This window comes from Carcharodon carcharias, chromosome 27 (assembly GCF_017639515.1).
Source record: "Carcharodon carcharias isolate sCarCar2 chromosome 27, sCarCar2.pri, whole genome shotgun sequence".
Lineage (NCBI taxonomy): Eukaryota > Metazoa > Chordata > Chondrichthyes > Lamniformes > Lamnidae > Carcharodon > Carcharodon carcharias.
The window spans coordinates 17,923,972-17,945,483 of record NC_054493.1 but is presented as its reverse complement, the minus strand read 5'-3'; the positions used below and the strand labels follow the sequence as shown (position 1 = coordinate 17,945,483).

The window sequence follows — 21,512 nt, the reverse complement described above, 5'->3', positions numbered from 1 at the left end:
ACACAGTGTGTTGAATCTTCTTAATATCTCTAACACATTAATTCCTTTTGAAGTTCTCTCCTGTCTCCTCCATCCTCACCTCCCAACAACAAGATGTGAGGAGCTCATGGAGCTTCTTTGTCACAAAGATTGAGACAATCTGATCAGCTGCCTCTGCTGCTTCCCTCCCTTCCACTAGCTCACTGGGAAAAACTGTATCTAAAGTTCTTCCTTCTCCGAGCCCTGAACTTGCATCTTTCTCCAATTTCTCTCCTATCTTCTAACTTGCTCAAAGTTCATCTTGTCCATGAAACCTGTCTTCTGCTCCTTGACCCTATTCTCACTAAACTGCTGACCACCCAATTCCCTCAACAACGGGGTCCTCCATGTATTTATGGAGAAATGAAGTACAAAAGCAAGGAAGTCACACTGAATCTTTATAAATTACTTTTTAATCCTCAGCTCAAATACTGTGTTCAGTTCTGAGCACCACACTTCAGGAAAGATGTCAAGGCCTTGGAGAGGAAAATTGACCAGAATAGTATCAGGGACGAGGGGTTTCCGTTATGTGGAGAGACTGGAGAATCTGGGATAGTTCACTTTAGAGCAGAGAAGGTTAAGGAGTGATTTTAATAGAGGTGTGAGCATTTTTGAAGAATTTTCATCAAATAGGGAGAAATTGTTTCCATTGGCAGGATGGTTGGTAACTGCAGGACACAGATTTAAAATAATTGGCAAAAAATCCAGGATGGAGATGAGGAGGTTATTTTACTCAGTGAGTTCTGATGATCTGGAACACATTGTCTGAATGACTGGTGGAAGCAGATCCAATAGTAACTTTCAAAAGTGATTTGGTCTTTTACTTCATAAGGAAAGATTTTTCAGGGCTTGGGAGAAAGATCAGGGGAGTGGGACAGAATGTCAACATTTTCAGAGAGATAGTACAGACAAAATAAGCTGAATGGCCACCTTATGAGCTCTATGATTCGATCGTACGGTGTTTATTATGAATCATCATCCTATTATAGAATCATAGGATCTCACCAGTGTTCAGCACAGAAGGAGGCCACTTCTGCACTGACTCTTTCAAAGAGCAATCCGGTTAATCCCACTCGTCTACTCCTTCCCCATATCCCTGGACAAGGATTCAGCCGATCATCTGGCCTGTCCAGACACAAGCCCAGTCACATCGGGGAGAAACCATGTTAATGTGGGGACAGTGGAAAGGGATTAAAGTACTCATTTGAGTTGGAAATTCATCAATACAAACATACCTGGGAGAGGCCGTTCACCTGCTCCATGTGTAGGAAGGGATTCGCTCGGTCATTCAGCTCTCAAACACACCAGCAAGTTCATACGAGAGAGAGAGAGGGGGTTTAAATGCTTAGAACGTGACAAAAGTTTTAAAGGCCGGTTCCTGTTTTTATTGGTGGACGTGGCCTAATGGACTGCTTTCTGAGGCCCAATTGCTGCTGCAGAAAAAGCTCGTGAAAAGGTCAGTGTTCATATTTTCTGAAAAGCTGATTTCTTCAATAATGAGGATCATAATGTATTAATAATCAGGATTGTAATATATTAATAGTCAGGATAATATATTAACAATCAAGATCATAATATTTTAATAATCAGAATCATAATGCATTAGTAGGATCATAATACCTCAATCAGGAAAATAATCAGCATAAAACAAAAACAGAATTACCTGGAAAAACTCAGCAGGTCTGGCAGCATCGGCGGAGAAGAAAAGAGTTGACGTTTCGAGTCCTCATGACCCTTCGACAGAACTTGAGTTCGAGTCCAGGAAAGAGCTGAAATATAAGCTGGTTTAAGGTGTGTGTGTGGGGGGCGGAGAGATAGAGAGACAGAGAGGTGGAGGGGGGGGTGTGGTTGTAGGGACAAACAAGCAGTGATAGAAGCAGATCATCAAAAGATGTCAACGACAATAGTACAATAGAACACATAGGTGTTAAAGTTAAAGTTGGTGATATTATCTAAACGAATGTGCTAATTAAGAATGGATGGTAGAGCACTCAAGGTATAGCTCTAGTGGGGTTTTTTTTTATAATGGAAATAGGTGGGAAAAGGAAAATCTTTATAATTTATTGGGAAAAAAAAAAGGAAGGGGGAAACAGAAAGGGGGTGGAGATGGGGGAGGGAGCTCATGACCTAAAGTTGTTGAATTCAATATTCAGTCCGGAAGGCATAGTGTATTAATAACCAGGATACTGTTACATTAATAATTAGAATCCTATTGCATCAATAAAGAGGATGCTATTACATTAATAATCAAGATTCCATTACATTAATAGTCTGGTGCCTATTTCATCAATAATCAGGACTTTATTGTATAAATAATCATCCTATGAGATTAATAATCGGGATTCTATTACATTTGTAATCAGGATCTAATTACATTTAATTACATGGTTCCATTTGCATTAATTGTTAGCTTCCTATTGGTTCAATTATCAGGAAATTATTGCAATTATCAGGATGCTAATGCATTAATAATTAGAATTATTTCAATTAATAATCAAAGTCCTATGGCATCAATAATCAGGATCCTATTACGTTAAAGTCATTTTCCAATTATGTCTTTAATCAAGATCCTATAAGATGAATAACCAGGAGGCTATTATATTAATAATCAAAGCCCAAGTACATCAACAATCCCTCCAACCCCACTCAACAGCTCATGTACCCTCAAATTTTCACTCTGGGTTCACACAAAGTCTGAGGCATTAAAATGGGATCACACTAGGAAAACATCTGGGGAGCACTGATTTAAACAACCTCTTTCTGGACTTAAATGCACTTATCTCGTGACTCATCTCACTATCAATGTCACATCTCCCTATTCTATCTCCCTAATAGAAGTTATTATTATTCGTGGCTATCAGGTGTCGTTGTGGGCTTACTCTTGTTCTGCTATTATCGTATTCTGCTTTCTTACCTTAATGCCACTATCAGCACCTTTTTAGCCCTTACCACTACCATTAACACTCCCTTTGTCCTTTTGATCACAACATCTTAAACAGTATAAATTTCATCACATTTCTCCTTCTCTCCAGCTCTGAAGAAGGGCCATATGGACTCTAAACGTTAACTCTGTTTCTCTCTCTATAGATGCTGCTAGGCCTGCTGAGTTTTTCCAGAATTTTCTGTTTTTGTTTCAGATTTCCAGCATTGCAGTATTTTGCTTTCAATCTCAAAGACAACCTCTTGTAGTTTGGGTGGGGGTGGTGGTGGTGGTGGTGAGTGCTCAATCACGTTTAGAGGGGTTAAATGATATGTATTTTCTATTGCATTATATTTTCTATTACAATCACATAAAAATCTGGAACACGGATGGGAATATGGATTGGTGTTAGATGAGAAGATCTGGCTCAGTGTATTACTGCAGGAAGTCTAAAAACCAGAGACGGTATTTCAGAGCTGATTCCTCTGCTGGCAGCAATCCCATTGCTAACTGTTGATAAGGCTCCAGTGGTGCTGTAGGATGATGCACACAAGGAATTTGTGAACCATCTGAGGGTCATAGTGAGGGGAGAGGAAGGGATCTGGAAAGTTGCAGACTCTTCATGTTGTTCCAGGAGAAGTGGGGTCTGTTTGTGTAGATGTCAGGTTTTACACAGCACATGGTCAACCTGTGGTTTCATCCTGGATGAAGAATCTCTGAATGAAGAATCTCTCTCTCTCTCTTTCCATGGACACACCAACACCCACACAAACGGAAACACACGGGGAAACTTCCTGTCCAATTGGGTGGACGCCAACCAACCTGATAACACTGGGGATAAAGTACTGGTGCCTGTAAGGGCCACAGTGTTTGAGAAATTCAAAGAAACATTACCCTCCAAAGACTACAAGCAGTTTTGCCCGTGCAATTCCACCTCTTTCTCTGAACTTTAAATCTACACTGAACAACATTTGGCACAGAGGCAACAACAAAACAATAACATTGAGCAATCTATTGCCACCCTGGGTTATCAGCCCCATTTAGAGATAGTGTACAATACAGGGCATAATCCTAGGATAATTACAGCCACTAACTTTCCTCTTGTAATTATAGAAGATGCGAATTCTTCTACATTGATGGTCCAGTTGATGAAGAGAATTCTAAGGCGGGTTACAAGGAGAAAGAGTATAATGTTGTTTTGACTCTGTAGTCCAGTATTTCCCTGACTTTGATCATTGCTGCTGCAATGTCATAGGACATATATTGCACAATATCTAAAAGGAGCCGTAAATATTGCACAACTTCACAATTTACAACATTACTCCTGATGTTCATGTGTTCCCTAGCTTTCTTTTCCATTAGTTTCATTTACAGATCTATAAGCGATGGACTTGCTGCTATCTCAAGCAAAACTGTTTTCACCACTAAGGCTCCGCTCTTATTTAATAGTCTTCATGACATCATCGCACCAGGACTGGATGACATCATAAGAGTCCATTGTTTCATAATGATCCACGTCGATAACAACAGGAAATATTAATAAACCTGAGCACATTATCTAGGCTGACACTCCAGTGTGCCATTGAGGGACTGCTGCACTGTGAGAGACAGTGTCCTTCAGATGGAACTTGTGGAGGCTCTGGCCACAATCTTGTAATCCTCCTTATATAGTAGCGGTGCCAAAGGACTGACAGGTTGCAAATAATTCACCCCTGTTCAAAAACACAGCAATTACAGCCAATCAGCTTAATATCAGTGGTGGGGCAATGATGAAGCTAATAATACGGAAGAAATTCAATTGCCACTTGGAAAAGTATGGATTAATAAATGGAAACCAACATGAATTTGTTAAAAGCAGATTGTATTTGACTAACTTCATCAAGCAAGAGTGTATAAAGTACTGGAGTTGATGGCTTGGTGGATAAAATGGTGGCTAGTATAGTACCACACAATAGACTTGTCAGCAAAGTTGAAATCCATCAGATTAAAAGGATAGTGGCTACCTGGATATTAAATTGGTTCAGGGACGCATAGCAGGAATGTTTGTTTTTCAGGACGGAGGGACGCTTTCAGCAGTGTGACCCCAATGTTCAGTGTTGGCACTACTGATCTCTTTAATATATATCAATGAAGTGGATTTGGGTACACAGGGCCGAATTTCAAAATTTTCATGTGTTTCAAAACTCAGAACAATAAGAAACAGTGAGGAGGATAATAACAAACTTCAGGAGGACAGGGAGACACTGGTGAAAATGGCAGACACATAACAGATTAAATGCATACACCATACTGCTTGGCACATCTTACATTCTTACCAACTTTGGGAACATTGTCTGAATGGTCAGGATGGTGAGGCATGAAGCAGATGGGAAATGGATTTAGAAACAGTATAAAGAAGAAATTAATAGGGAAAATACAAGCAGCAAGTGCCCATGGAAATAAAAATGAGATTGACTGAATGCAAAAACATTAGAAACAAAACTAGAAGACAGAAAACACTAGTTACTTAAGATTATTGGAATTAATTTGCCTGGGAAACCATCAGCCATAAGGCATTTGACTGAAATAAATGTGTGTGATCTAACAATCAGGAAATACACAAATAATTCCAGTGTGTGTTATATTGCTAACAGGTCAACGAAGGCTTGGATCATACAGAGCTAGAGGATCTGCAGTTTCACAACCATCAGTGTGTTATACAATATAAGAGACCATTTTTCAGAGCCACTGATTTGTGTCAGTAATATCTGTGCATTCCTGTTTTGATTGTATGGAAATTACAGCTGTGTTTTGGGACTAAATTGGACACATGAGCATAGAAATGTCAGCAATCCATTTTAATGTGAGGACAGTTAACACTCCTGTGAAGGGTTTTGGAACGTTTTTATACTGTTAATCTGCTATGAAAATGCAAGTCATTGACTATGGGAAGGGAGTGAACTCCCTGTCAGAGCTGCAAACTCATGATACAGACGCACCACAGATTGACCACTCAGCAGCTGAATGTGGAAAGAGATGCACTTGGTCATCCCATTGACTGACAAAGCAGCACAGTCACATCAGAGAGAGGCTGTTGACATATTTCACGAGAGTGAGGGCATTTTGTTATTTTTCCAACTGTTCACATTGCAGTTTAAAGATTCAAAGGGTTTCATGCATGATCAGCACATTTTTACTGTAGAGAGTCTTTTTAAATGTTCCGTTTGATAGGAAAAGACTCTCTTGTTCATTGCACCTGTTGAGATACTAGTGAGTTCACATGTGAGTTCAACAAGGGATGGATTCTACAATTATTTCTACTGTTTTGATGACTCTTAATTCCTAACCAATTCCAATTCCCCTTCTCTGGAAGTGGATAATGGCCCGTGCATTTGGGTTCCTCTATAATCTGTTTTCTAATTTTATTTGTGGTTCTTTAGTCCCAGTCTGCACCCGGTAACAGCAAAGAAATCACGAAAACCATGTCTTATCTACAATGGCGGGGCATTTCCCCAGCATCCCTCGCGGCGGAGAATGTTTCCCATCCAGACCACAGGAGCAAGTGCAGGACAGCACAGTGTTTGGAGCATGCGCAGTGGGAGTGATAGCGAAGGGAACAGACCTGCATAAAAACAAAAAACTGCAGATGCTGGAAATCCAAAACAAAAACAATTACCTGGAAAAACTCAGCAGGTCTGGCAGCATCTGCGGAGAAGAAAAGAGTTGACGTTTTGAGTCCTCATGACCCTTCAACAGAACTGAGTGAATATTAGGAGAGGGGTGAAATATAAGCTGGTTTAAGGTGGAGGGTGTGGGGGGTGCGGTGTGGGGAGAGAAGTGTGGGGGTGTGGTTGTAGGAACAAGCAAGCAGTGATAGGAGCAGACAATCAAAAGATGTCACAGACAGAAGAACAAAGAGGTGTTGAAGGTGGTATTATCTAAACGAATGTGCTAATTAAGAATGGATGGCAGGACACTCAAGGTACAGCTCTAGTGAGGGTGGGGTGGAAAGGCTAGCGGCATAAAATATATAGAATTAAAAATAATGGAAATAGGTGGGAAAAGAAAAATATATAAATTATTGGAGAAAATAAAAGGAAGGGGGTGGGGATGGAGGAGGGAGATCAAGATCTAAAGTTGTTGAATTCAATATTCAGTCCGGAAGGCTGTAAAGTGCCTAGTCGGAAGATGAGGTGCTGTTCCTCCAGTTTGCGTTGGGCTTCACTGGAACAATGCAGCAAGCCAAGGACAGACATGTGGGCAAGAGAGCAGGGTGGAGTGTTAAAATGGCAAGTGACAGGGAGGTTTGGGTCTTTCTTGCAGACAGACCGCAGGTGTTCTGCAAAGCGATTGCCCAGTTTACGTTTAGTCTCACCAATGTAGAGGAGACCGCATTGGGAGCAACGAATGCAGTAGACTAAGTTGGGGGAAATGCAAGTGAAATGCTGCTTCACTTGAAAGGAGTGTTTGGACCCTTGGATGGTGAGGAGAGAGCAAGTGAAGGGGCAGGTGTTGCATCTTTTGCATGGGCATGGGGAGGTGCCATAGGTGGGGGTTGAGGAGTAGGGGATGATGGAGGAGTGGACCAGGGTGTCCCGGAGGGAACGATCCCTATGGAATGCCGCCGGGGGAGGGGGGGTGTGAAGGGAAGATGTGTTTGGTGGTGGCATCATGCTGGAGTTGGCAGAAATGGTGGAGGATGATCCTTTGAATGCGGAGGCTGGTGGGGTAATAAGTGAGGACAAGGGGGACCCTATCATGGTTCTGGGAGGGAGAAGGTGTGAGGGCAGATGCGCGGGAGATGGGCTGGACACGGTTGAGGGCCCTGTCAACGACCGTGGGTGGAAAACCTCGGTAAAGGAAGAAGGAGGACATGTCCGAGGAACTGTTTTTGAAGGTAGCGTCATCAGAACAGATGCGACGGAGGCGAAGAAACTGAGAGAATGGGATGGAGTCCTTACAGGAAGCGGGGTGTGAGGAGCTGTAGTCGAGGTAGCTGTGGGAGTCGGTAGACTTGTAATGGATATTGGTGGACAGTCTATCACCAGAAATTGAGACAGAGAGGTCAAGGAAGGGAAGGGAAGTGTCAGAGATGGACCACGTGAAAACGATGGAGGGGTGGAGATTGGAAGCAAAATTAATAATTTTTTCCAGGTCCCGACGAAGCAGCACCGAATTAATCATTGATGTACCGGAGAAAGAGTTGTGGAAGGGGGCCGGAGCAGGACTGGAACAAGGAATGTTCCACATACCCCATAAAGAGACAGGCATAGCTGGGGCCCATGTGGGTACCCATAGCCACACCTTTTACTTGGAGGAAGTGAGAGGAGTTGAAGGAGAAATTGTTCAGCCAGCAGGAGGAGAGTATTGGTGGATGGGGATTGTTCGGACCTGACCTGCATGTGGTCTCTGCAGCCAATAAGGTAAATGCGTGTCGGAGGGAGCGATGAGTGCAGTGAGCGGATGGAAAGGCTCCGTGAACACCCAGTGAAAGTGTCAAACTCCAGCCCAGTCTGGGGTTTTCTGGAGCCGCTGAGCTTCCAGTGGTCACAGGTGCGGGTTAGCGGCCACCATCATGAGCAGAGGGTGGTGGTGGGGGGGGGGTCAATGTGCAGCAGGGCGCATGTGCGGTCATCCCTGTCCCTGTCAGCAGGAGGAGGGAATGTTGTGAATTTCTATCCGGGACTGATGGGTGGGTTTTGGAAACTCCTTTTACAGGTGGGTTAGGAGCTGGGAGAATTTGACAACGGAAATTTAAAGCCAAGCACCACATCAGGACTGATAGAATCATTCGATTCATCAGGACCTGGATATTATTGGCCTTTGAGTGTAAGCATTGAGTTTCAGGTCATTACCACTCACTGTGTAAAATTTTTTCCTCACAATTCCCCTGTAGATCTTAAATCTGTTTCCCCAAATCATTTTGTGGTCTGCTAATGGGAACAGCTTTTCTTTATCTACCTTATTTAAATCTATTATGAATTTGTCCACCTCTATCAAATCTCCCTTCAATCTCCTTTGCTCCAAGGAGAACAACCCCAGTTTCTCCAACCTAATATTGCAATTTTAATCCCTCATTCCTGGAACCATTCTGGTAAATCTCCTCTGGACCCTCTCAAGGACCATCACATCCTTCATAATGTGTGGTGATCACTGGTTTGCACAGACCCAGATGTTCTGTGTTTGTGTCTGTGATGTCATCACACACCGACAATTGCGCGGTGACATCACCCCGCTCCCTGGGTATTTCCTCGACTGGGAGATTTTTCTCTGACTCCAGTGCTTCTGATATCTTTCCAGCTGCAGGTTCCAACAGGAGATTTTAAAATTGAAAACAGTGAAATTGTTTCAGAAGCGAGTCACTCACCATCCTGACTTGGAAATATATCGCCGTTCCTTCACTGTCGTTAGTTCAAAATCCTGGAATTCCCTTCCAAACAGTACTGTGGGTGTACCTACACCACATGGACTGCAGCGGTTCAAGAAGGCAGCTCACCACCATCTTCTCAAAGGCAATTAGGGATGGGCAATAAATGTTGGCCCAGCCAGTGAATTCCACATCCCATGAATGAATAAAAAAGTGAGTACTTTTGACCATTCATCTAAAATTTAAAGCTTGTAATGCAATGCTCTGTTACCTGTGAGAGGTTCCATGGCTCTGGAGCTGTTGTGGCTCCTTTACTGTGGATCTGAAACCAGGTCCATCCATTGCTCTGTTTCACCTCTGCCCTTTCTGATCACCTCTCTGCCATTGTCTAACATCCTCTGTCTCTAATAATGGGTGTATTTTAGTTATGTTTAGTATATTTTACTGTTACTTCTGCCAACCATGTCTAAATGAGGTTTCTGCCACTGCCCACCCCCCAACCATGTGTTGCTGGCTTCCCAGCTTTATCTTCCCACAGTATCTTTCATGGTCAGGAATTGTTTTTCTTGCACCATAGTCCGTTTCTCTTCTGTTTTTGAGCTTATATTGACCATTAAATTCTGCATCATTTTTAATACCCGTAGTTCATTTTGCAGACTGAAACATTAACTCTGATTCGCTCTCCACGGATGTTGCCTGACCTGCTGAGTTTTTCCAGCATTTTCTCTTTGTATTTCAGATTTCCAGCACTGCATAATTTGCTATTATTTTATTGCCACTTTGTTTGTTTATTTGTTGCTCACAGAACCGAGTCTAGAAACACAGGTGGACCAATTAAGAGCCAATTTGTAGCAGGGTCAACAGTGGCTGCAGAAGTTAGTCCCTGGCCTCCAGTGTAGGCCCATTTTCATTGAGTTATAGAATCACCAAGTGACTGCAATATAGAAGGATTTAGCTCATCGGCCCATGCTGGTTGTCTGTGAGAGCAACTCAGTTCGTCCCACTCCCCTGCCCTTCCCTCATAGTCCAGTGATTGTGATTTTTGCTTCAGGCGTTTATCCAATTTCCTTTTGAGAGCCTTTGTTATATCAGTTTGAGCTGGAGGGGCGATGGAGGAGAAGATGCTGGGTTTAACCCCAAGGACTTTGGAACCCAGTCGGACCCAGCAATTTCTGATGTGAAATTGTCGAGGGAGGTAGATTCCAGGAGAGGTCAGGTTGCAAAAGGACATTGTTCCAGAACAAGTATTTCTGTGGATGCTTTTAATCTATTTTACATATGCATATTTTTAAAATGCATTCTTGGATTTGGGAGTCACTAACAAGACCAGCAGCAGATATTACCCATCCCCAGTTACCTGTGGAGAAGATGATGTTTGGCCTTCTTGAACCGCTGCAGTCCATATGGTGAAGGTGCTCCCACAATGATGTTAGATAAGGAGTTACAGGTTATTCATCCAGTGATGAGGAAGGAACGATGATATATATCCAAATCAACAGCAATAATTTGTATTTGTATAGCACCTTTCAATATAATAAAACACTCAAGGGTGTTTCATAGAAATGTTACAAAGCACCTTTGACACCGAGCCCCATAAGGAGATATTAGGGCAGGTGACCCAAAGCTTGGTTGAAGAGGAGGGGGGGAAGGTGGAGAGGTTTAGGGAGGAAATTCCAGAACTTGGCACCTAGGCAACTGAAAGAATGGCCACTGAAGGCCTTTTAAAATCAGGCATGCTCAGGAGGCCGGATTAGAGGAGAACATATATCTTGGAGAGTTGTAAGGCTGGAGGAGATCACAGAGATAGGGAGTGGTGAGATTACGGAGGGATTTGAAAACAAGAATGAGAAACTTAAAATGTAGGTGCTTCTTAACCTGGAGTATTTGTAGGTCAGTGAATACAGGAGTGATGGGTGAACAAGACTTGGTGCGAGTAAGCATACAGGCAGCAGAGTTTTGAATGACCTCAAGATTACGAGGATGTTGAATGTGGGAACCCAGCCAGAAGTGTGTTAGAACAGTTAAGTCTAGAGGTAACTAAGGAATGGATGAGAGTCTCAGCAGCAGATGAGCTGCGACTAGGGTGGAGTCGGGTGATGTTACTGAGGTGGAAACAGGCAGTCTCGGTGATTCTAGATTTCCCCCTATTTATACCTTTCTCTGTTGCCTTGTCTCTACTCTTTGATTTACCACACCTTCCCAATTTTTTATTCTTCTTGTCAAAATGGACAATTTCACATTTTCCCACATTATACCCCATTTGTAAATTATTGCCCAGTGACTTAATCTATCTATATCCCTTTGTAGCCTCCTTACATCCTCTTCACAACTTCCTTTCCTACCTATCTTTGTATTATTAGCAAATTTAGCAACCATACCTTCGGCCTCTTCATCCCAGTTATTTACATAAATTGTAAGAAGTTGAGGCTGCAGCACTGATCCCTGTGACACCCCACTCATTACAGCTTGCCAACCAGAAAATGACCCATTTATGCCTACTCTCTGTTCCTGTTGGCCAGCCAATCTTCTATCCATGCCAATATGTTACCCACTACACTGCAACATCTTTGACGTGGCACCTTAGCAACTGTGTTCTGGAAATCTAAGTACAGTGCATTCACCGAGAGGGATGGAGTCGGTGGCTAGGGAGTGGAGCTTGTTGCTGGACTGAAGACAATGGCTTCAGTCTTCCCAATATTTAATTGGAAGTGATTTCAGCTCAACCAGTACTGGAAACCAGACAAGTCAGGATAGTGTGTGACCTAGAGAGGAACTTGGAGGTAATGGTGTTTGCATACACCTCCTACCCTGGTCGTTCTGGGTAGTGGAGATTGATGGTTTGGGATATTCTGTCAAAATTATGGTTAGTTGTAGGTATATAAAACTCCCCTTAATCCCTTGCCTCCCCCACCTCTCTATCTCTCTCTCTCTCCCTCTTCCCATAGAGGCTAGAGTCTTGTGTAGGCCCAAATTGGGTGACAGGTTCCCTTCCCTGAAGGACATTAGTGAACCAGTTGAGTTTTTATGAAAATCCAGCTGCTTTGATGGTCATTTTTTCCTAGTGTTGCCCCCACAAATTACCAGATTCATTCAGCTCAATTTCACAACCTGCCTTTGTGCTTTTGTGGGTTCTCTCTCACTCCCTTTTTTCTGTTTTCAATAAATTTCACAGGGTATTAGAAGGGGAGGATTTGCAGTTGGGAAACTGAAACTAAATATCACATCAGGATCTGACGGAGTCGCCCAATTTATTGAAACTTGAATATCATTGGAGTTTGAACATGGAAGGAGAAAGCACCATTCACCGTGGGGGAAACTGTACACGTGCTCTGTGTGTGGACAAGGCTTCAACCGATCATCTGATCTGTCGAAACACCAGTGTATTCACACTAGAGAGAGGTTGTTCACCTGCACTGAGTGTGGAAAGGGATTCACTCGGTTATTCACCCTGCTGAGACACCAGCGAGTTCACACTGGGGAGAGACCGTTCACATGCCCTGAGTGTGGGAAGGGATTTACTCAGTCATCCACCCTGCTGACACACCAGCGCACTCACATGGGGGAGAGGCCATTTACCTGTCCTGAGTGTGGAAAGGGATTCATTAATTCAACCAATTTGCTGACACATCAGCGAGTTCATACCGGGGAAAGGCCATTCACCTGCCCTGCATGTAGGAAGGGATTCAATAATTCATCTAACCTACTCAGACACCAGCGAGTTCACACTGGGGAGAGGCCGTTCACCTGCTCTGTGTGTGATAGGAATTTACTCAGTTATCCCACCTGCTGAGACACCAGTGAGTTCACACTGGGGAGACACCGTTCACCTGTTCTGATTGTGGGAAGGAATTCAGTCAGTTATCTCACCGGCAAAGACACCAGCGAGTTCACACTGGGGAGAGGCCATTCATCTGTTCCGAGTGTGGAAAGGGATTCAATCAGGCAAATGATTTGCTGAGACACCAGCGAATTCACACTGGGGAGAAGCCGTTCACCTGCTCCGTGTGTGGGAAGGGATTCACTCAGGCAAATGATTTGCTGAGACACCAGCGAGTTGACACTGGGGAGAGGCCACTTGCACAGAGTCTGGGGAGGGACTCATTCAGTTATCCAACCTGCAGACACACCAACAAGTTCACACTGAAGCAAGTCCTTCCACCTGCACAGAGTCTGAGGAGGGATTCATTCAGTCATCCAGCCTGCAGAGACACCTGCGAGTCCACACTGAGGAAAGTCTTTCCACTTGCACAGAGTTCTGGGGAGGGACTCATTCAGTTATCCAACCTGTTAACAGACCAGTGAGATCACACTGACGAGAGACCTTTTAAATGTCTAAACAGTGAGAAGTACTCTAAAAGTTCCCTGGAGCTCAAGTACCATCAAGGTGTTCACACCGACGAGGGACCATTCAGGTTCTCTCACTGCGGGACTGGGTTCAGGCGATCATCTGACCTCAATGAACACCAATGCACTCACTCTAGGGAGAGATCCTTCACTTTCCCCGAGTGTGGAAAAGGACTCAGTCACCCAAACTGCAGACACGCCAGCGTACTCACACTGGGAAGAGGCTGTTCACCTGCCCCGATTGTGGGAAGGGATTCACCCAGTCATCCAACCTGCTGAGACACCAACGAGTTCACACTGAAGAGAGACCGTGCACCTGCTCTGATTGTGGAAAGGATTCACTGAGTTGAGCAACTTGCTGACACACCAACGAGTTCACACTGGGGAGAAGCTGTTCGCCTGCTCCGAGTGTGGGAAGGGATTCACTCAGTTATCACATCTACTGAGACATCAGCATGTTCACACTGGGGAGAAACCGTTCACCTGCCCAGTGTGTGGGAAGGGATTCACTCAGTTATCACACCGGCTAAGACACCAGCGTGTTCACACTGGGGAGAGACCGTTCACCTGCTGTGTGTGTGGGAAGGAATTCACTCAGACAAACGACCTGCTGAGACACCAGCGAGTTCATACTGGGGAGAGACCATTCATGTGCTCTGAGTGTGGGAATCAATTCGCTCAGTTATCCACCCTGCTGAAACACCAGCGAGTTCACACTGGGAAGAGGTCGTACACCTGCTCCAAGTGAGAGAAGGGCTTCTCTCGGTCACCCAACCTGCTTCGACACACCAGCGATTTCACATTGGGCAAGACCTTTTAAATTCCTGGACTGGGGGAAAGTGAAATAAAAGTTCTTGAGAACTGTTCCATCTACATGTTCACACTGACGAGAGACCGTTCAGGTGCTCTCACTGTAGATCTGTATCCAGGAAATCATTTCAATTCATTGTACATCAGGAATTTCACAGTGGGGAGAGGCCATCCACCTGCTTGGCATGTGGGAAGGAATTTGCTGAGACACCAGCGAGTTCACAAGTAACCACAGTGATTGGATTTTGCTGTTAATCATAATTAGGACTGAAGCATGTCCATTGGGCCTGTTTCTGTTGATGTTACTAAACTCCAGCCCAGTTATAGGAGCTAATATTCTGGATAAAAGTCAAATAAATCAGCTTTGAATCAAATACACTGTGTCAATTCTGTGCTGTCCCTCTCCCCATCTCCTCCATCCTCACCTCCAACAACAAGTGTGATTTGCACATGGAGTTTCTTCGTTACTGAGATTGAGACAGTCCAATCTGCTGCCTCTGCTGTTTCCCTCTCTTCTAGTAGCCCACCGGGACAAACTGCCTCTAAAATTCCCTCTTGTTTGAGCCCTGAACCTGCATCTATCCCCAGTTTCTCTCTCGTATCCCCTCATGTGCTCATCTTGTCCATCAGACGCACTTTCTGCTCACAACGGGCTGAATGGCCTCCCTCTGCTGTAACAATCTGTCATCAACCCTGTTATTACTAAACTGCTGATCACCCACGTAAGCTGGTGTAGTTCTCTATCTTCAGGTGTTACGCTGCTTTCTTTTAAATATTTAAAATGTAAAACAAGCAGAACAATAGAGATTGATTGTCAGGATTGATCAACAATAATTATCGCATGGTGTGAATGGTAGGAGTTGGAACTTGATCTTTGTACTTTTGCAATCCCTATGTCATCGCTCTGTTGGCAAGATCTCAGCCTCACATTCCCAGATTCAGACAAAGATTAACCAACTCAGTCTCTAATGGCTGCCAGACTATCAACAATCCTGTGCGCCTTAGAAACCGCTCTACTGCTGTGTGTTGGCCGGGTGGATCGCGCATGCTGAGTCTTTGACAGTACACAATGCCTGAGTGATTGATGGTAGCTCCAGACCAGTAGGAAGAAGGGATGGGTCTGGAGGTCCGAGATTGCATCATTTTGAAAGCTGATTTGTCTCAAACTCAGTATCTTTTCACAGCATCTTTACAATGCAGAAGGAGGCCATTCGGCCCATCGAGTCTGCACTGGCTCTGAAAAGAGCATTCCACCTAGTCCCACTCCCCTGCCTTATCCCCTTGCACATTCTGCCTTTTCAGATAGCAATGCAATTCCCTTCTGAATACCTTAATTGAACCTGCCTCCACCACCCTTTAGGAAGTTTGTTCCAGACTCCAACCACCCACTGGGTGAAAAAATTTTTCCTCACATCACATTTACTCCTTTTGCCAATTATTTTGAATCTGTGTCCCCTAGTTCTTGATGTTCTCTTGAGTGGGAACAGTTTCACACTATTTACCCTGTCCATACCCCTCAGGATCTTGAATACCTCTATCAAGTCTCCTCTCAGCCTTCTTTTCTCCAATGAAAACAGTCCCAACCTCTCCAATCTATCCTCATAGCTACAGTTCTTCATCCCGGGAATCATTCCTGTGAATATCCTCTGTACTCATTCTGCTGCCTTCACATCCTTCCTCAAGTATGATGCCCAGAACTGGACGCAGTACTCCAGATGAGGCCTAACTAATGTCTTATACAAGTCCAAAATGACCTCTACTCTTGTACTCGATGCCCCTATTAATAAAGCCTAAGATACTATATGCCTTATTAACTGCTCTCTCAATACGCTCTGCCATCTTTAATGACCTATGAACATATACACCGAGGTCCCTCTGTTCTTGCACCTCCTTTAGAGGCTCACCCTTTATTTTAAATTGTCTCACCATATCTTTCCTGCCAAAACGAATCACCTCACACTTCTCTGCATTGAACTTTATCTGCGACTTGTCTGCCAAATCCACCAAAACGCCTATGTCCTTTTGAAGTTCAAGACTATCCTTTTCACAGTTGACAACATTTCCAATCTTCGTATCATCTGCAAATTTTGAAATGCCCTGCACACCACTCCAGGAAAAAACTGGACCTTTCTGTTTGTGGCTTTAAACAGATGAAACCCTGTGCGTGTAGATATACAAAGGGCTCTGGGTGTCCTTGTCCATAAGTCACTGAAAGCTAACATGCAGGCGCAATTAATGGAATGTTAGCCTTTATTGCAAGATGATTTGAGTACAGGAGTAGTGAAGTCTTGCTTCAAATGTACAGAACCTTAGTTAGACTGCACCTGGAGTACAGTGTGCAGCTTTGGTCACCATACAAAGAACAAAGAAAAGTACAGCACAGGAACAGGCCCTTTGGCCCTCCAAGCCTGCTCCGATCATATTGCCTGTCAAACTAAAACATCTTGCACTTCCGGAGTGCGTATCCTTCTATTCCCATCCTATTCATGTATTTGTCAAGCTGCCTCTTAAACACCACTATCGTACCTGCTTCCACCACCTCCTCTGGCAGCGAATTCCAGAAACTCACTACCTTCTGCGTAAAAAACTTGCCCTGCACATCTCCTCTATAGTTTTCTCCTCTCACCTTAAATCTATGTCCCCTGGTAATTGACTCTTCCACGCTGGGAAAAAGCTTCTGACTTATCTACTCTGTCCATGCCACTCATAATTTTGTAAACTTCTATCAAGTCGCCCCTTCAATCTCTGTCGCTCTAGTGAGAGCAATCCGAATTTCTCCAACCTGTCCTCATAGCTAATAACCTCCAGACCAGGCAGCATCCTGGTAAACCTGCTCTGCGCCCTCTCCAATGCCTCCATATCCTTCTGGTAATGTGGCGACCAGAATTGCACACAATATTCCAAATGTGGCCTAACCAAGGTTCTATACAGCTGCAGCATGACTTCCCAGCTTTTATAGTCAATACCCCTGCCGATGAAGGCAAGCATGCCAAATGCCTTCCTGATGACCTTATCCACCTGCCTTGCCACTTTCAGTGACCTGTGGACCTGTACACCCAGATCCCTCTGCCTGTCGATGCAATTAAGGGTTCTGCCATTTACTGTATAAGTCCTACATGTATTAGACCTTCCAAAATGCATTACCTCGCATTTGTCTGGATTAAACTCCATCTGCCATTTCTCTGCCCCAGTCTCCACCCGATCTATATCCCGTTGTATCCTTTGACAATCCTCTTCACTACCTGCAACTCCTCCAACCTTAGTGTTGTCTGCAAACTTGCTAATTGGCCCAGTTACATTTTCCTCCAAATCATTTATGAATACAACAAACAGCACTGATCCCTGTGGAACACCACTAGTCACAACTCTCCATTCAGAGAAGCACCCTTCCACTGCTACCCTCTGTCTTCTATGACCAAGCCAATTCTGTATCCATCTTGCCAGCTCACCTCTGATCCCATGCGACCCTACCTTCTGTACCAGTCTGCCATGAGGAACCTTGTCAATGGCCTTACTGAAATCCATGTAGATAACATCCACTGTCCTTCTATCGTCGATCATCTTTGTCACTTCCTCGAAAAACTCGATCAAGTTAGTGAGACACAACCTCCCCTTCACAAAACCATGTTATCTCTCACTAATACGCCCATTTGCTTCCAAATGGTAGTAAATCCTGTCACAAAGAATCTTCTCCAATAATTTCCCTACCACTGACGTAAGGCTCACCGGCCTGTAATTTCCTGGATTATCCCTGCTACCCTTCTTAAACAATGGAACAACGTTGGCCATTCTCCAGTCCTCTGGGACCTCACCTGTAGCCAGTGAGGATACAAAGATTTCTGTCAAGGCCCCAGCAATTTCCTCCCTTGTCTCCCTCAGTACTCTGGGGTAGATCCCATCTGGCCCTGGGGACTCATCCAGGGTATTCTTAAAGACGCCTAACACCTCCTCTTTTTTGATCTCAACATGATCCAGGCTATCTACACACGCTTCCCTAGACAAATCGACCGCTAAGTTCTTCTCTTTGGTGAATACCGATGAGAAGCACTCATTTAGTATCTCTCCCATTTCTTCTGGCTCCACACACACATTCCCACTCTGTCCCTGAGTGGGCCCACACTTTCCCTGGCTACCCTCTTGCTTTTTACATATGTATAAAAGGCCTTGGGATTTTCCTTAATCCTGGTTGCCAATGACACCTTTTGGCCCTCCTGACTCCTTGCTTAAGTTTCTTCCTACTTAGAAGGGATATTATTGCCATAGAGGGAGTGCAACAAAGGTTCACCAGACGTGTTCTGGGGATTGCGGACTGTCTTATGAAGAGAGACTGGGGAAATTGGGCCTGAATTCTCAAGAGTTTTGAAGAATGAGAGGTGACCTCATTGAAACCTACAAAATACTTAAAGGAATAGACAGGGTAGGTGCAGGTAAGATTTTTTTCTCTGGTTGGGGAGTTGAGAAGCAGGGGACATCATTTCAAATTAAGGGGGAAGCCACTTAATACCAATAAGAGGAGAAATTTCTTTACTCAGAGGTTGTGAATTTTTGGAATTCTCTACCCCAGAAGGCCATGGAAGCTCAGTCATTGAGTATATTTAAGGTGGAGATTGATAGACTTCTGATTAACAATAACATAAAGGGCTATGGATAATGTGGGTAAAAGGTACTGAAGTGTTCAATCCGCCATGATCATATTGAATAGCGGAGCAGACTTGATGGGCTGAATGGCCTTTGCCTGTTCCTATGTTCCTTTATGTGCAGCAAACATGTAAACATTTGTTAGTGAAATGGATTCATCCAGGACAGACAGCAGGAATTATTTCAGGGAATTACAGAGTGTAGTGAGAAAGGAAATTCAGTGTCAGGGTTGGGGAGCTGGGACTTGTTACTGAAGGTTTGAGAACTGAAATAATCTGCAGTAAGGGTGGAGAAAATGACAACAAACTGAATATGAATAAACATGGAGCACCATTACCCAATTTCCTTCATCCCCAATTTTAATGTATCCACCATTGGTTGCCATGCCTTCAGCTGTCTGGACCCTAAGCTCTGGAATTTCCTCCATAAACCTCTCCACCTTTCTACTTCACTTTCCTCCTTTAAGACACTCCTTATAACCGACCTCTTTGACCAAGCTTTTAGTCATCTGACCTAATATGTCCTTATGCTCCTGTGAAACTCCTGGGGACATTTTATTATGTTAAAAGCTCGATATAATTATCAGTTGTTGTAGCTCAGTCAGACCCAATCACTTACTGAGTGAGTCTGTAGAAATGTAACTCAGACAGACACAGCTTCTTAGACCTGAGGAGAAGGAAGCTCTGATCTAACCACTGGACTTTCTGTTTTGTACAATTGGGAAAAGATGAATGTTTCCAAACATTGAAAATTACTAATAAAGTCATTAAAGATGGTTTGTTGTTGTGAGCTGCATTATCTGGTAGAATTAGAGCGAAGGAGTGGGATTGATCCACAGCGTAAGTCACCAGTTTAAGGACAGGAGAAGAGAGAATCTGGAGAAGGAAAAAGAATAAGTAGGAAACTGGACACTGAATCTGGGACAATGAGCAGAGAGGGAGAGGAGTATGTGGGACAGAGATTTATAGATTTGGAGGAATGAAAGGGTAAAAATGTTCCATAGAAACTAGAATTCTCTGTTCTGAATTTCTATCCTGTGCTGACAGTGATGACTTTTGTAAACTCTGTTTACAGGGGGTTAGAGGGGATTTGCAGACGGGAAACCTAAACTAAAAATCTCAATAAGATCTGAAGGAATCACTTAATTCATGTGCCTGATTATTGAAGAAATGTTTGCTCTGTCTTTGGGGAAAGATTTAAATCATAATTTTGACTGAAAAATCACCAGGATAAACACACACAGACATCCCCGAGTTGGAAACCCATCTCAGGGTCAAACATGACATCAAGCATGTGAAAAGTCTATTTGAGTGTCAGACAGTTACCAGGGAAAGGAATGGAGTTGGTAGCTAGGGAATGAAAACAATGACTTCAGTCTTCCCAATATTTAATTGGAGGAAATTTCTGCATATGCACCACTGGATATCAGACAAACAGTCTGATAATTTACTAAGAGTGGAGAGGCTGAGAGAGGTGGTGGTGAAGTAGAGCTGGGAGCTGTCAGTGTAAATGTGATAACTGACAGTTTTCAGATCATGAGCAGAATGTTACAGCCCCGTTGTGGTGGGGGCGGGGCTGGAAAACATGGTGAGCTGTTCAAAAGTCCGTTGACTTTGGCGGGACTGGAAAATCCTGCCAGCAGGAGGGGCTGTAAAATCTCAAACTCTGTTATTGTGTGGAGCAGGTTGATAAGAAAATCAATGCCAAGGCTGGATCCTTCGGGGACACCAGAGGTAACTGTGAGTGGGAAGGGAAGACATTGCAAATGATTCTCTGGCTATGATTAGACAGGAGAGAGCGGCCCCACCCAGCTGGACAACAGGGGAGAGGCGAAGGTGCCGAATGATGTGGTCGACCTTGTCAAAGGCTGCAGACAGGTCGAGGTCGAGACAGAAACATGATTGGGGGGGGAATTCAAACATACAGTTCCGGGAAAGATGGGCAGGGATTTGGGAGATGAAAACAAGGACTTTGGAGAGGAAAGGGAGGCTGGAGATGGGTCAGAAGTTTGTAAGGATGACGGGGTCAGGGATTTGTTTTTTTGAGGAGGGGGTGAGGATGGCAGATTTGAAGGAGAGAGGGACAGTGTCTGAGAGAGAAAACTGTTAACATAGTCAGTGAACATGGGGAGGTTGGCTGATCAGCAGCTTAGTGGGAATAGGGTCGATGGAGCAGGAGGTGGGATTCATGGACAAGATGAGCTCTGAGACGGCAGGAGGGGAGATGGGAGAGAAACTGCAAAAAGGTTCTGAGCTCAGACAAGGATGAGCTTTAGAAGCAGTTTGGCCCGGTGGGATAGTGGGAGGGAGGGAAGCAGCAGAGGTAGTGATCGGATTGTCTCAATCTTAGTGACAAAGAAGCTCCATGAGCTCCTCACAGTTGTTGTTGTTGGTGAGGATGGGGGAGACGGGGAGAAGGAGAGCCCTTCAAAAGGAA

General features: G+C 44.1%; 1 protein-coding gene across 1 annotated transcript in view; it reads right to left on the bottom strand.

The window, feature by feature from the left end:
* Window positions 1-21,512, bottom strand: part of LOC121270330 (zinc finger protein 850-like) — a 39,025-nt gene that overhangs the window by 13,234 nt on the left and 4,279 nt on the right. The gene's annotated exons all lie outside the window — the stretch shown is intronic.